This window comes from Lithobates pipiens, unplaced genomic scaffold (assembly GCF_037356315.1).
Source record: "Lithobates pipiens isolate NorthernLeopardFrog02 unplaced genomic scaffold, aLitPip1_a1.2 Scaffold_28, whole genome shotgun sequence".
NCBI classification, from domain to species: Eukaryota; Metazoa; Chordata; class Amphibia; order Anura; family Ranidae; genus Lithobates; species Lithobates pipiens.
In genome coordinates, this window is record NW_027507789.1 from 204,262,699 (window position 1) to 204,277,041 (window position 14,343).

The 14,343-nt window shown below is 45.5% G+C and overlaps 1 protein-coding gene across 3 annotated transcripts in view; it reads right to left on the reverse strand.

Annotated features, from left to right (window-relative positions):
• The window catches only part of DIDO1 (death inducer-obliterator 1), a 97,104-nt gene extending 95,215 nt beyond the window's left edge, over window positions 1-1,889 (reverse strand). For 2 of the 3 annotated variants that reach the window (XM_077460328.1, XM_077460325.1), the window contains exon 1: window positions 1,741-1,889. The gene's annotated coding sequence lies outside the window, so the exon portion shown is untranslated. The remainder of the gene's footprint in view (window positions 1-1,740) is intronic. The other variant, XM_077460326.1, reaches the window with a different exon arrangement.
• Between the last annotated feature and the right edge of the window lie 12,454 nt (window positions 1,890-14,343).

Consider the following 14,343-nt stretch of genomic DNA (forward strand, 5'->3'; position numbering starts at 1 on the left):
GGGGACCTGGAACCCTGTGGAGGACCCCAGAATGTGACGTCTGGTCTCCTCACATCCATTGGTGTTTCCTACAGCACTCCAGGAGCGCCCAGTATCCTGTTGAAGGCCAAAGGATATGATGTCTGGTCTCCTCACTTATAACGGTGGATGCTCCAGGAGCACCCAGTATCCTGTGGAAGACCACAGAATATGTTGCCTGGTCTCCTCACTCCTAATGGTGGATACTCCAGGAGCCCCTAGTACCCTATAGAGGACCCCAAAATGAGACGTCCTACTTACATCCATCACTGGATCCTTCGATGCTCCATGAGCCCCCGGTAGTGGAGGACCCAGGGATGAGACGTCTGGTCTCCTCACATCCATCGGTGGATCCTTCGATGCTCCATGAGCCTCCGGTAGTGGAGGACCCAGGGATGAGATGTCTGGTCTCCTCACATACATCGGTGGATCCTCCATCTCTCCAAGAGCCCCCAGTACCCTATGGAGGACCCCAGAATATGACAACTGGTCTCCTCACATCCATCAGTGGATGCACCAGGAGTCCTCACTACCTTTTGGAGGACCCATGAGACGTCTGGTCTCCTAACATCACATCTATCGTGGGTCCTCCATTGCTCCAGGAGCCCGCAGTACTCTATGGAGGACCCCAGGATGAGGTGTCTGGTCTCCTCACACCCATCGATGGATTGCGCCAGGAGTCCCCAGTACCCTATAGAGGACCCCAAGATGAGATGTCTGGTCTTGTATCTATCGGTGGATTCTCCACTCCAGGAGCCTGCAGTATTCTATGGAGGACCCCCCGGGATGAGACGTCTGGTCTCACACCCATTGATGGATCCTCCATTGCTCCAAGGAGCCCCCGATACCCTATGGAGGACCCCGGGATGAGACATCTGGTCACCTCACAGCCATCGATGGATCCTCCATCGCTCCAGTACCCCATGGAGGACCGCAGGATGAGACGTCTGGTCTACTAACATCCAGCGGTGGATTCTGCACTCCGGGAGTGCCCAGTATCCTATGGAGGACCCCGGGATGAGACATCTGGTCTCCTAACATCCAATGGTGGATCCTTTATTGCTCCAGGAGCCCTCAATGCCCTATAGAGGACCCTGGGGTGAGACATCTGGTCTCCTCACATCAGTGGATCCTTTATTGCTCCAGGAGCCCCCAATACACTATGGAGGACCCCCGGATGAGACGTCTGGTCTCCTAACATCCAGCGGTGGATTCTCCACTCCAGGAGCCCCCAATATCCTATGAAGGACCCCAAGATGAGACATTCGGTCTCCTCACATCCGTAGACGGATTCTTGGCTCGTTTCCCACCTGAGAAGACTCGGCTCACGCATGGCCGCAGACGGGCGCGCTCGGCTGGATCACACGACGACAGCATCCTTATCACAGGTCTATGGGGGGATTGTAATCATCCATCCGAATACTGAGGCCTAGTGTGACCCTCTGCCCTTCACCTCCTCCAACACAACACTACAGTATAGGAGGCCGCCATAACCTCCCCTCCACCAAAGCCTGATATAATAATAGTATTCAGCCCCCTGTGTCCTCCTACACCGACCTCCTACCTCACTGCCTGTCCTCCATCATGGCGCCCATGTCCTCTGTGAGGGCCGCCATTCCACCGCCCTACAGGTCGGACTCCTCTCACCTCACATATATTATATCCCATCCCCCGACCGACCATTAATATTCCTGGTAACACCCGCCGCCCAGGCCCGCTCACCTCACCAGCCGAACCTCTCACACGGCGCCCGCCGCCATTTACCGTACTGCTCTTCTATCTCCGGGGTCTCTGCGGCTGCACGGCACGGGCTAGTGCGCGCTCACGCTCAGCTCGCTCCCGGCCATCGGCGGCGGCTCTGGGCGGGAGTGTCATCCGCGCAGGCGTAGTGCGAAGTGTTACTGTAGCGGCGCGCACCTAGCTTTCGTGAGGCGAACAAAATGGCGGTATCTCTGTATAAACAATACCTTTGGCCAAAGTTTCATAAAGTGATATTAAATACATAAGACTTATGGATAGAATTATACAGTACGAGCCCTAAAAACAATAAGTTAAATTATGTCCTTTTTTTTTTTTTGTGGTACAATTCTGAAGCGCACGTTGCTTGTGTCCAGGATGAGACAGCTGGTCTCCTCACATCCATTGATGGATCCTCCATTGCTCCAGGAGCCCCCAGTACTCTATGGAGGACCCCAGGATGAGACTTCTAATCTCCTAACATCCAACAGTGGATTCTCTACTCCAGGAGCCCCCAATATCCTATGGAGGAGGACTAATGCCCTGTACACATGGTCAGACATTCCGACCACAAAATCCATTGGATTTATTCAGACAAATTTTGGCCAAAACTTGTGTTGCATACACACGGTCGCACAAAGTTGTCGGAAAATCCAATAGTTCAGAACGAGGTGACGTACAGCACATACAACAGGACTATAAAGAGGGCAGTAGGCAATAGCTTTCGTCTCGTAATTTATTCTGAGCATGCGTGGCACTTTGTCCGTCGGAATTCTCTACACACGATCGGAAAAAGTCAAATCAGATTTTGTTGTTGGGAAATTTTAGATCCAGCTCTCAAACTTTTTCCGTCGTAAAAAAGTCCAATAGAGCCCACACACGATCGGATTTTCCGTCTGATTTTCCGACCATGTGTATGGGGCATTACTGTGGTGGCGTGCACCTAGCTTTCGTGAGGCAAACAAAATGGCATCATCTCTGTATAAACATTACCGTGACCAAAGTTTAATAAAGTGCTATTAAATACATAAGACATATGGATATAATTATACAGTATGAGCCCTAAAAACAAGGAGCCGCCGATACCCTATGGAGGACCCTAGGATGAGACGTCTGATTTTATAACATCCAGCGGTGTATTCTCCACTCCAGGAGCCCCCAATACCCTATGGTGGACCCTAGGATGAGACATCTGGTCTCCTCAAAGCCATTGATGGATCCTCCATTGCTGCAGGATCCCTAGATACCTTATGGAGGACCCTGGGATGAGACGTCTGATCTCCTAACATCCAGTGGATGGGGGTGCTTGGCCGTCAATTTGTTTTATTGGCCAGAATAATCCTTTATTCTGGCCATTGAAATGGATTAACGCTTAAGAGATAAATGCTCCTAGCTTTAGCACACATTTACAACCGTCAAGCCTTTTTTTCTTGCCAAAACACTGCTGCTCCTGGACACACTAGCTCTCGTTTTTTTCAAGCCTCTGTAGCGGCGGCTCCTGAAGAGCACGCACTATGCGTTTTTCAAAGTTAAGGTTATACCTAAACTTCAGTTTGGTTTGGGTACAGTTGTCTAAATTAAGACTTCATCATCAGTCTGACTGGACTGTGAGATGTTCCGTCTGACCACAGGGGGCACTGTCTCTTCTGGCAGGTATGGAACTATGGTCTGATTGGGTGCTTAAGTTACTCTCTCTCGGAGCCTGCCCAGTGGGAGTGGCGCTCTTGCTGTGCTTCTGGGAGAGGGTATTTAAGATGCGGACGTCACGTGGTTCGGTGTTCTAGTCCAGAAGGATGTACTGACTTCATGGTCCTGGTCCTCCTGGCCAGCCCCCAGGAAGGCTATGGCCTGGGGTGCGGATCCACCCGATCTTGATGTCTCGGGGTTGGCTAGCCCAAGGGAAGGAAACTAAAGGAGGATTCTGAGGTGGTTGGGTGCCGTCTCCGGTTTGGGAGAGACCCGTGACTTCAAGCATTCCAGGGGAGGACTCTTCAGAAGAAGACCACGTACGGGTTGGTTTCTTAGTAAGAGCCTGGAAGGGCTGAAGTACCTAAGTGAATCCGGTCTTGTGAATATCACCAAGCTGGCTGAAAGATCCAGGTATCCCACGAGTGTTCTTCAAATTTAGTTTCCCTACATGTTCTACAACAACGTCTGTGGCAGAGACATATCTTCTATGTTCTAAAACAACGTCTGTGGCAAAGTCTTGTTCCTGAGTAAGCACCTTGTTGGGTGCTAGGCCTTGCGAGAGAGGGACTGTCCAACTTGAGTGAACATCCAGTTTCGAATGGCTATTCTCTGGATGCAGTCAAAGTAAGCAAGTTCTTCAACATTTGACTTTGACACTAATGCCACGTGCACACGATCGGAATTCTCGTCGGAAAAAGCTCTGATGGTTTTCCCGACAGAATTCCGATGGAATTCGGCTCAAGCTGTCTTGCCTACACATGGTCACATCAAATTCCGATTGTTTATAACGCGGTGACGTACAACACGTACGACGTGACTAGAAAAAGGAAGTTCAATATCCAGTAGCCAATAGCTTCTGTCTCGTAATTGAATCTGAGCATGTGTGATTTTTGACGTGTTGGAATTGCATACACATGATCGGAATTACCGATAGAAAGTTTTTCCGTCTGGAAAATTGAGAACATGCTATCAATTTTTGGCTGGCGGAAGTTCAGACAGCTAAATTCTGATGGAGCATACACACGGTCGCATTTTCCGATGAAAAGCTCTCATCTGTCTTTTCTGGCCAGAATTCCGATCGTGTGTATGTGGCATCAGAGTACCTGAACTTCCTTTCCAACCCTCTGATCCCAATTTAAGAGACTGTTTCATTGTCTACATTTTGCAAATAAAAGCCCAAATCTAACCAGCAGCTCCTTCGAGGGTTAGTGCTACACCTCTAAGCCTGGGTTCACACTGCCAGAACTTCAAAGTCACGTGACTTTTGCACGACTTTGAATCCAACATCCCGGCATGACTTCATCGTGGCTTGCATACGACTTCTTTAACCAATTTAATACCAGGCACTTTTACCTCCTTCCTGCCTAGGCCAATTTTTAACTTTCAGTGCTGTCACAATTTGAATGACAATTGCGCGGTCATGCAACACTGTACTCATATGCAATTTTTAATAATTTTCTTCCCACAAATAGAACTTTCTTTTGGTGGTATTTAATCACTGCTGCATTTTTTATTTTTTACAAAAAAAAAAGAAAAAAGACCACAAATTTTGAAAAAATTAAAGTTTTTCTTAGTTTCTGTCAGTAAATTTTTCTCCATCACTGATGTGCGCTAATAAGGCTGCACTGATGGGCACTGATGTGGTGGCACTAATATGCCGCACTTATTTGCACTGATAAGCACTGATCAGCTCTCCTCACCACTCACTCTGACAATGTGAGGCGACAAGAGCTGATTACCAGCACCTCCGCATTTACATATTGACTGGCTGTGATTGCACACAGCCAATCACATGGTTAAAAAGCCTCTACAGAGATCGGGGTCGCGGCGTGACCTAGGAATGCGGCACAGCCTTGATCGCAGCACTGCACGCCCCCCATGGGCACGCAAATGCGGCTGTTCTGGGGCGACGTCATATGATGTCATCCCAGAATGAGAGCCGCACCATTTGACAGTGGGCGGGTGGCAAGTGGTTAACAGATGTCAATGCAAGTTATATTGAAGTCGTACCAAAAGTAGTGCAGGGACTTTTTTCTGAGTCGCACAGATTAGAACGGTTCCATTGCCGTTAATGGGGTGTGACTTGTCATGCAACTTTAAAAGGATAGTTCACCTTTACCACAAATCTGCCTAAAAAAAGGAAAAGGAAAAAGAAAAGGGGCATCTATAGATAAAAACAAATTGAGAAGCTCTGATTAAAGTTGAATAAAGCCCTTGCTATAGGTGTAGGCCATTTACATGCCTCATGATGCCTTACTGGAATATTCCCAGGACGTTGCTAAGTGAGGCCTAGTCATCCGAGCTCTCAAATGCTGAGCACAGAGCTATTGCATCAGGGAAGAGAAAGAGTATGTGAGGGGGTTTGAATCAGAGAAAGAGCTCACCCCTATGATGGTAGAGGTGAGCAGTGACGACTAGGCCTCACTTAGCAACGTCCTGGGAGCAGTGGCGTCGCTAAGGGGTGGCTTTTGGGGCTACAGCCCCGAATCTGGGGCCCATAGCCCTGAGTCCCTGCAGGGGTCCCCAAGGGGAGGGGAGGCTCTCTGGGGATATACACACATACAAATACACACACACACGTATATTATATACATGTGTATGCCCGCCCAATCGCATAACTTTCTTTACTATGCTGCTATGGGCTCTAGCCCAAGATCTTTTGTAGACCTAGCAATGCCCCTGCCTGGGAGTATTCCATTCAGGATTCATAAGGTATATAAATGGCCTACACCTATACAAAGGGTATTATTCATCCTTATAGCAGCAAACAAACAAATACTCTTGCGCACAAGTGTGATGTCTGGGTAATCTAGTGTTCAAAAGGATAATTTCTCGGGCCTTGCTGCCCTCCAAGATAGGGGTATCTTAGCAGTCAAGAAAAGGAATAGAAAAAAGAGAGGTTGCCCCAGCCTTGTGCATTATCCTTAGTAAATTTAATTATATAAACGAATAAAATGCTGCGCTATCCAAATATAATCATATAGTCATCATATTTAATACTGACACTGTTATCTCCAACAAAGTAATATTACTCTACTGGTGTGTCCTCTCCTGTACTCAGAAGACTCCGCCGTCTCACACACCATCCTGTCCCCTCCCCAACGCGTGTCCATACCGGAAAATGACGTATCTTCCTCAGGGGGAATTCCCCTCCTGTACTGAGTGTTCTCAGTGCAGGAGAGGACACACCAATACAGCACTTCTATGATTTCTGGTTTGTATAGAGTGGTGCACTATAGCACCTATGAAATGTGAGTACCCTACTATAGGGAAGATTGTAACTTTTAATAAATTATTATTATAAATAAACGGTATCACACTATTATGTTTCCTCTATTTTCTATATGGATATATGTGCAAGCAACCAGCCAAGGATCTGAATGCTGACAATTAGGGATGAGCTTCGTGTTCGAGTCGAACGTACGTTCGACTCGAACATTGGCCGTTCGGCCGTTCGGCCGTTCGGCGAATTCCGAACGTTTTGGCCGTTCGCGTCAAAATTCGAGTGACGCGCGCGCGGACCACAATGCACTGCGTTGGCGCAGTGCATTGCTGCCCGATGATTGGCCAAGCATGCACTGTGACCCCGCATGCTTGGCCAATCGCAGCGCCGGCAGCGAGGAGAGCCATGATTGGCCACAGGCATCCTGGGAGCAGTGGCCAATCATAGCTCAGGCTGTGGCCAATCATAGCTCAGGCTGTGTAGTGCACGCCCCACACTATATAAGGCCGCCTTTAAGGCGGCCTCCTGTAGTGTGTTACTTTGCATCTGAAGCAGTGGGTGTTCTGTGTACCTTCAACACAGTACACACCAATCGTTTTTGGCTGATTTCCTATCTTGCTGCTGTGTAGTGGTTGTTGTCTGTGCCCTGACTGCAGTATACACCACTATATTCACCTCACCTATATAGCTAGTGATCTAGCTTTAACCACTTAACAACTGCCCATTGCCGATTAACGGCTTCAGGGCGGTTGTTTAACTCAGAGAGGCCGTTAATTAACGGCCTCCCAGAATTCTGCTCTCGCGTGCCCCGAGGTGTGCGCACTCGAGAGCATCCGTGACCGCCGGGTCCATAGGACCCGGCGCATCACGGTAAACGGCCGCTCATAGCGGCCGTTTACCACGTGATTGCTCCGTCAAATGACGGAGTGATCACTTGGAAACAAACCGGCGTCATGTTATGACGCCTGTTCCTCCCTCCCCTTTCTGTACCGATCGGTACAGCGGAGGGGAAAGAGATCGGTGTCAGCAGCGATGTGGGCTGCATCTGCAGTGCCCACATCGCTGCTCACCGAATTTAACCCCTCAATTCCCTGCCAATACTCTGCAATACCAGTGCATACTCTGCAGTACCCTGCCATTACTCTGCAGTACCCCGCCATTACTCTGCAGTACCCCGCCATTACTCTGCAGTGCAGTACCCCGCCATTACTCTGCAGTGCAGTACCCTGCCATTACTCTGCAGTACCCCGCCATTACTCTGCAGTGCAGTACCCCACCATTACTCTGCAGTGCAGTACCCTGCCATTACTCTGCAGTGCAGTACCCCGCCATTACTCTGCAGTACCCCGCCATTACTCTGCAGTGCAGTACCCCGCCATTACTCTGCAGTGCAGTACCCTGCCATTACTCTGCAGTGCAGTACCCTGCTATTACTCTGTAGTACCCCGCCAATACTCTGTAATACCCTGCCATAAATTGCCATACCCAGCCATACTCAGAGATACCCAGCCATACTCGGTGATACCCTGAAATACCCAGCCATAGACGCCCCCCACCCCTCACCGCCCTCCGGTGCTTCTACCAACTCGCCAGTACGATCAAAGCCAGAATCTTTTTTTTATTTTTTATTTCAGGCTTCCCAGCCTAGAGGTGAGATGTGGGGTCATATTGACCCCCCAGATTTCACTGTAAAGAGGACCTGTCAACCCATATTCCTATTACAAGGGATGTTTACATTTCTTGTAATAGGAATAAAAGTGATCAAAAATATATTTTTGGGAAAAAAAATGTCAAACTAAAATAAATTAAGTAAAATGAACAATAAAAAAATTAAATAAAAATTAAAGCGCCCATGTCCCCATGTGCTCGCATGTGCCACACATGTGAGGTATCGCCGAGAATGTTAGAGCGAGAGCAATAATTCTAGTCCTAGACCTCCTCTGCAACTCAAAACATGTAACCAGTAAAAAAATATTTAAAGCGTCGCCTATGGGGATTTTTTAAGTAGCGACGTTTGGCGCCATTCCACGGGCATGTGCAATTTTGAAGAGTGACATGTTTGATATCTATTTACTCAGCATAACTTCATCTTTCACTTTATGCAAACATTGGGCTAACAAGTGGTTAATAATAGAGCTTGCAGTCAGTAGTGTTAGGAGATAGTGCGTGCTGTCTGCGTGCTCTGTACCCAGTACATACCGCTATAATATAGGGCAGGCCCCTACTTTCAAACATCCAACTTACAAACATCTCCTACTTGCAAACGCAAGGAGACAGCAGCAAGTGAGATGAAAAAAGATGGACGACAAAACAAATTATACAGGGTTGATAACCCTTCCCTATGTTTTCCAAAAAGCTTAAAGATAGTTTTTTTGACTGGAGCTACACTTTAAAAATGTACCGGTTGAAAATGACAAACAGATTCAACTTAACACAACAAACCTACACAGTCCCTGTCTTGTTTGCACCGCCTGTATACTGCTGTTCTGAGTATATAGGGCCTGGGGGCCACACGTATTTCCTTTTTTTAATATGGGTACGGGGTTCCCCTTAATATGCGTACAAGACCCAAATAGGCTGGTAATGGGCAGGGAGGGCTACCCATGCCATGTTTCTCAATGATTTTCAACCATATTGCAGGAACCAGATATAACATTAAAACCGCAAGCAGTTTTAAATGGTGTTATTTCCGTTTAATGTAATTTTGTGCAGGGACTGTTCTAAACACGGGAAACACGTGGCACTTCACAGGCATACTACAGACACCCCGCAGGCACCATATTTAAAGGAATATTTCACTTTTTTTTTTTCACTTTAATCGTCATTAAAATCAGTGCTCCCGCCAAAACGGTAGTTTTTAAAACTTTTTTTTGCAGTGACCCATGTCCCCTGAGGCAGGAGGCAGGTCGCCAAACCCTTTTTAGGACACTATCTTGCATATTAGCCGTTAAAATGAGCACTTTCCAATTCGAACGTTCGAGTCCCATAGACTTCAATGGGGTTCTAACGTTCGTACCGAACGCGGGGGTCGTTCGCAAGTTCTGGTGCGAACCGAACCGGGGGGGTGTTCGGCTCATCCCTACTGACAATAAACCCAGAGGTGGTTTAAAAGCGTGTTTTACCCGAGCTTTTTCTGTACTGTAGTTTGTCGCCATTCCACGAGCGTGCGCAATTTTAAAGCATGACATGTTGGCCATCTGTTTACTTGGCATAACATCATCTTTCACATTATACAAAAATAATTGGGGGAACTATTAGTCATGTGCACTGACAAAAAATGTGTTCATTTTCGTTTCATTCAGAAACTCAGAAACCTGAAAATTCGAAAATCAGAAATTTGGATTTTTACATTTCCAAATTTAGAATTTCCAAATATTCAAATTTCTGAATTTTGAATTTAAGAATTCTTGAATTTTTGGAATCCAAAAATTAGAAAATCTGAAAGAAAATCAGTAAAATTCTAAATAATAACTAACTAATAATAACTATTAAATTATGGGTATTGGAATTGTCTTTTAAATTTGGCTGTTTGTGAACGTCATGAATAAAAATGTATCTGAAGTTACAAATTATCCAAAATAACGAATGCCGCATCTAAACAAATGGAATGGACTAAATTAATAATACATAATTATAATTATAAGGTTTTATTATTATTATAATTAGATTGTTACGTTCCATTCATTTAGAAACAGCATTCGTTATGTCAGATAATTCGGAACTTTGGATAAATTCGTACTCGTTATGTTCACTAACAGCCAAATTTGAAAGGAAATTACAATACCTGTAATTTCATATTTATTATTAGTTATTCAGATTTTCGGGTTCCCAAATTTTCAGATTTTCTTTCTTATTTTTGGATTTTCAAATTTCCACTTTTTTTATTTTTAAATTTACGAAATTTTGAATATTCGAATTTCCTCATTTCAAATTTTCAAAAATTCGGAAATTCTAAATTCAGAAAATCTGAAATTTGGAAATTAGAAATTTCAGAAATTGAAAAATTTGGAAATTTCGGAATTATCTAATTTGTCAAAATTTGTTAAAAAACGAATTCAGAGCTAGACGAATTGCACATGTCTAATAACTATTGTGTTTTTGTGTTTTTTTTTTTAAATCATTCAATTTTTTTTTCACAAACAAATTGCGCTTGAAAGACTGCTGCGCAAATACAGCATGACATAAAATATTGCAACAATTGCCATTTTATTCTCTAAGGTCTCTGCTAATAAAAAAATAATAAAAATCTATAATGGGTTCTAAGTAAGTTTATAGCAAACAATACTAATTTAAATTAAACTTGTAAATAAAGAGTTCCAGAAAAGGTCTGGTCAGCAAGTGGTTAGTGTTTCATTCGTATCCAATTTTTCTCGTACAAAAACAGTACACATTAAATGAAAATCATTTGTTCTGTTCACGTACGAGAACATTTTTGCAGTTCATCCGTTTTGGAAAGTTTCATTTGAAAAGTCTGAATTGGGTGTCGAAGGTTGTGCACACACTATACAAAGATCGAATGATCACTCCTCGGACAGAATTGTTCTTATGATTTTCTTATAGTGTGGACACACCTTTAGGCTACTTTCACGCGATCGGTCCGATTGGGTCCGCCTGTCTGTTTTTAAGGTTGACCCGATCGCCCCCCCCCCATTCACCTCTATGAAGCTGCGGATGTAAACAGACTTGTGTCTGTTTACACCCGTCTGCCTCCAAACCGATCCACTAAAAAAAAACAAAAAAAAAAACGGATTCATCCCCCTCCGTCTGGGTTGATTGGAGGGTCCATAGAGCAGAGCAGGCAAATCACATTTGCCATGACACTCAAAATTGAGCTCAGGTGCATTCTGTGTTCACTGATCGTTTCTACAACTTGATTGAAGTCCACCTGTGGTAAATTCAGTTGATTGGACATGATTTGGAAAGGCATACACCTGTCTATATAAGGTCCCACAGTTAACAGTGCATGTCAGAGCACAAACCAAGCCATGAAGTCCAAGGAATTGTCTGTAGACCTCCAAGACAGGATTGTATGGAGGCACAGATCTGGGGAAGGGTACTGAAACATTTCTGTCCCAATATACACAGTGGCCTCCATCATCCGTAAATGGAAGAAGTTTGGAACCACCAGGACTCTTCCTAGAGCGGGCCGCCCGGCCAAACTGAGCGATCGGGGGAGAAGGATCTTAGTCCGGGAGGTGATCAAGAACCCAATAGTCACTCTGACAGAGCTCCAGCATTTCTCTGTGGAGAGAGGAGAACCTTGCAGAAGATCCATCATCTCTGCAGCACTCCACCAATCAGGCCTGTATGGTAGAATGGTCAGACAGAAGCCACTCCTCAGTAAAAGGCACATGACAGCCCGCTTGGAGTTTGCCAAAAGGCACCTGAAGGACTCTCAGACCATGAGAAACAAAATTCTCTGGTCTGATGAAAGAGAGATTGAACTCTTTGGCCTGAATGGCAAGTGTCATCTCTGGAGGAAACCAGGCACTGCTCGTCACCTGGCCATTACCATCCCTACAGTGAAGCATGGTGGTGGCAAAATCAAGCTGTGGGGATGTTTTTCAGAGGCAGCAACTGGGAGACTAGTCAGGATCGAGGGAAATATGAATGCAGCAATGTACAGAGACATCCTTGATGAAAACCTGCTCCGGAAGTGCTCTGGACCTCAGACTGGGGTGAAGGTTCATCTTCCAACAGGACAACAACCCTAAGCACACAGCGAATGTAACAAAGGAGTGGCAACGGGACAACTCTGTGAATGTCCTTGAGTGGCCCAGCCCAGACTTGAACCCGATTGAACATCTCTGGAGAGATCTGAAAATGGCTGTGCACCGACGCTCCCCATCCAACCTGATGGAGCTTGAGAGGTCCTGCAAAGAAGAATGTGAGAAACTTCCCAGAAATAGGTGTTCCAAGCTTGTAGCATCATACTCAAATAGACTTGAGGCTGTAATTGGTGCCAAAAGAGCTTCAAAAAGTATTGAGCAAAGGCTGTAAATACTTATGTACATGGAACTTTTTTTGTTTTTTATTAATAATAAATTTGCAAAGATTTCAAACAAACTTCTTTCACGTTGTCATTATGGGGAATTGTTTGTAGAATTTTGAGGAAAATAATGAATTTAATCCATTTTGGAATAAGGCTGTAACATAAAATGTGGAAAAAGTGAAGCGCTGTGAATACTGTCCGAGAAGCACTGTACAATGGCATTGCAGAGTGGTTGCAGCGCGGCGTGGCCCTATTTATTGGGATGGGTCACGTTGTGCAGAAGTACTACTCAGTATGGAACAAGGGAGGAAAATATGTCGCCTCCTCGCTGCAGCAAAAATGAAAGGAGATGTAATTTAGAGGGAGGTAATGATGTGAATGTGACCCATTCAACTGATTCGGGCCCCACCGCAGCCACCCTGTGATGCAGTGACACCCTGGTGGGTCGCCATTTTCAAGGTTAAAACAGGCGATGAGGAGGTGACACATAACCCCCTTACCGCCTGTCAAATGCCTCTGAAAAGAGATCCACCTCAGTTAGCTTGACCCACTTGCCCACCAGCTCACGCATATATGCTGTGGCAGGTCGGCTCTCCTGCACGAACCGACGTACCTGTACATCGGGCCCTACAAGGAGGATAGCGGACATGGGCGATCCGCACTGGGGTAGCACGTACCCTCGGACTCGATGTCTGCCGATCGCTGTGTGCAGAGGCAGAACGTTGTCAGAACACACCCAGGGAACACAGTTAACCCTTTGATCGCCCCCCCCCCTAGTGTTAACCCCCATGCCAGGGTCATTTTTACATTGATCAGTGCATTTTTATAGCACTGATCGCTGTAATAATGTCCTTGGTCCCCCAAAAAAGCATCACTGTGGGTCAGATTTGTCCGCCGCAATGTCGCAGTCCAGCTAAAAATCGCAGATCTCCGCCATTACCAGTAGAAACAAGAAAAATAAAAGTCCATAAATCTATCCCGTAGTTTGTAGACGCAATCATTTTTATGCAAACCAATCAATATACGCCTATTGGAAATTTATTTTTACCAAAAGTATGTAGAAGAATATAGATTGGCATAAACTGATGAATAAATGTGTTTTTCTACTTTTTTTTGGATATGTATTATAGCAGAAAGGGAAAAAATTGTTTTCTTGTTTTTTTTTTTATTAATTGTTGGTCTTTTTTGTTTATAGAGCAAAAAATAAAAACCACAGAGGTGATCAACTACCACCAAAAGAAAGCTCTATTTGTGGGGGAAAAAGGGACATATATTTTGTTTGGGTACAACGTCGCACGACCAGTGCAATTGTCAGTTAAAGCAACACAGTGCCGAATCGCAAGAAATGGCCTTGTCATTAAGGGGGTAAATCCTTCCAGAGCTGAAGTGGTTAAAAGGGTGCAGCAAAGGCTGCAGCATATGAGAACAAGGCATTGAGCTTCTCTTCACCTTTCTTCGTCCTTTGTTCCAGCTCAGTACTGCAGAGCTTCTTTGCAGCCACTTCCAGTTTGAGCGATGGCATTTCTCAGGGCAGGTTTCCTGATGGTGACAACATGGACCATGCTGGTGAAATGTGGGAAGGCAGGAAGAGAGTGTTGTCACCGTATAACAGGAAGTGCCTGAAAAGGAAAAGTGCGTTGTCACCGTATAATAGGGTTGCCACCTGTCCAGGATTCATCCGGAC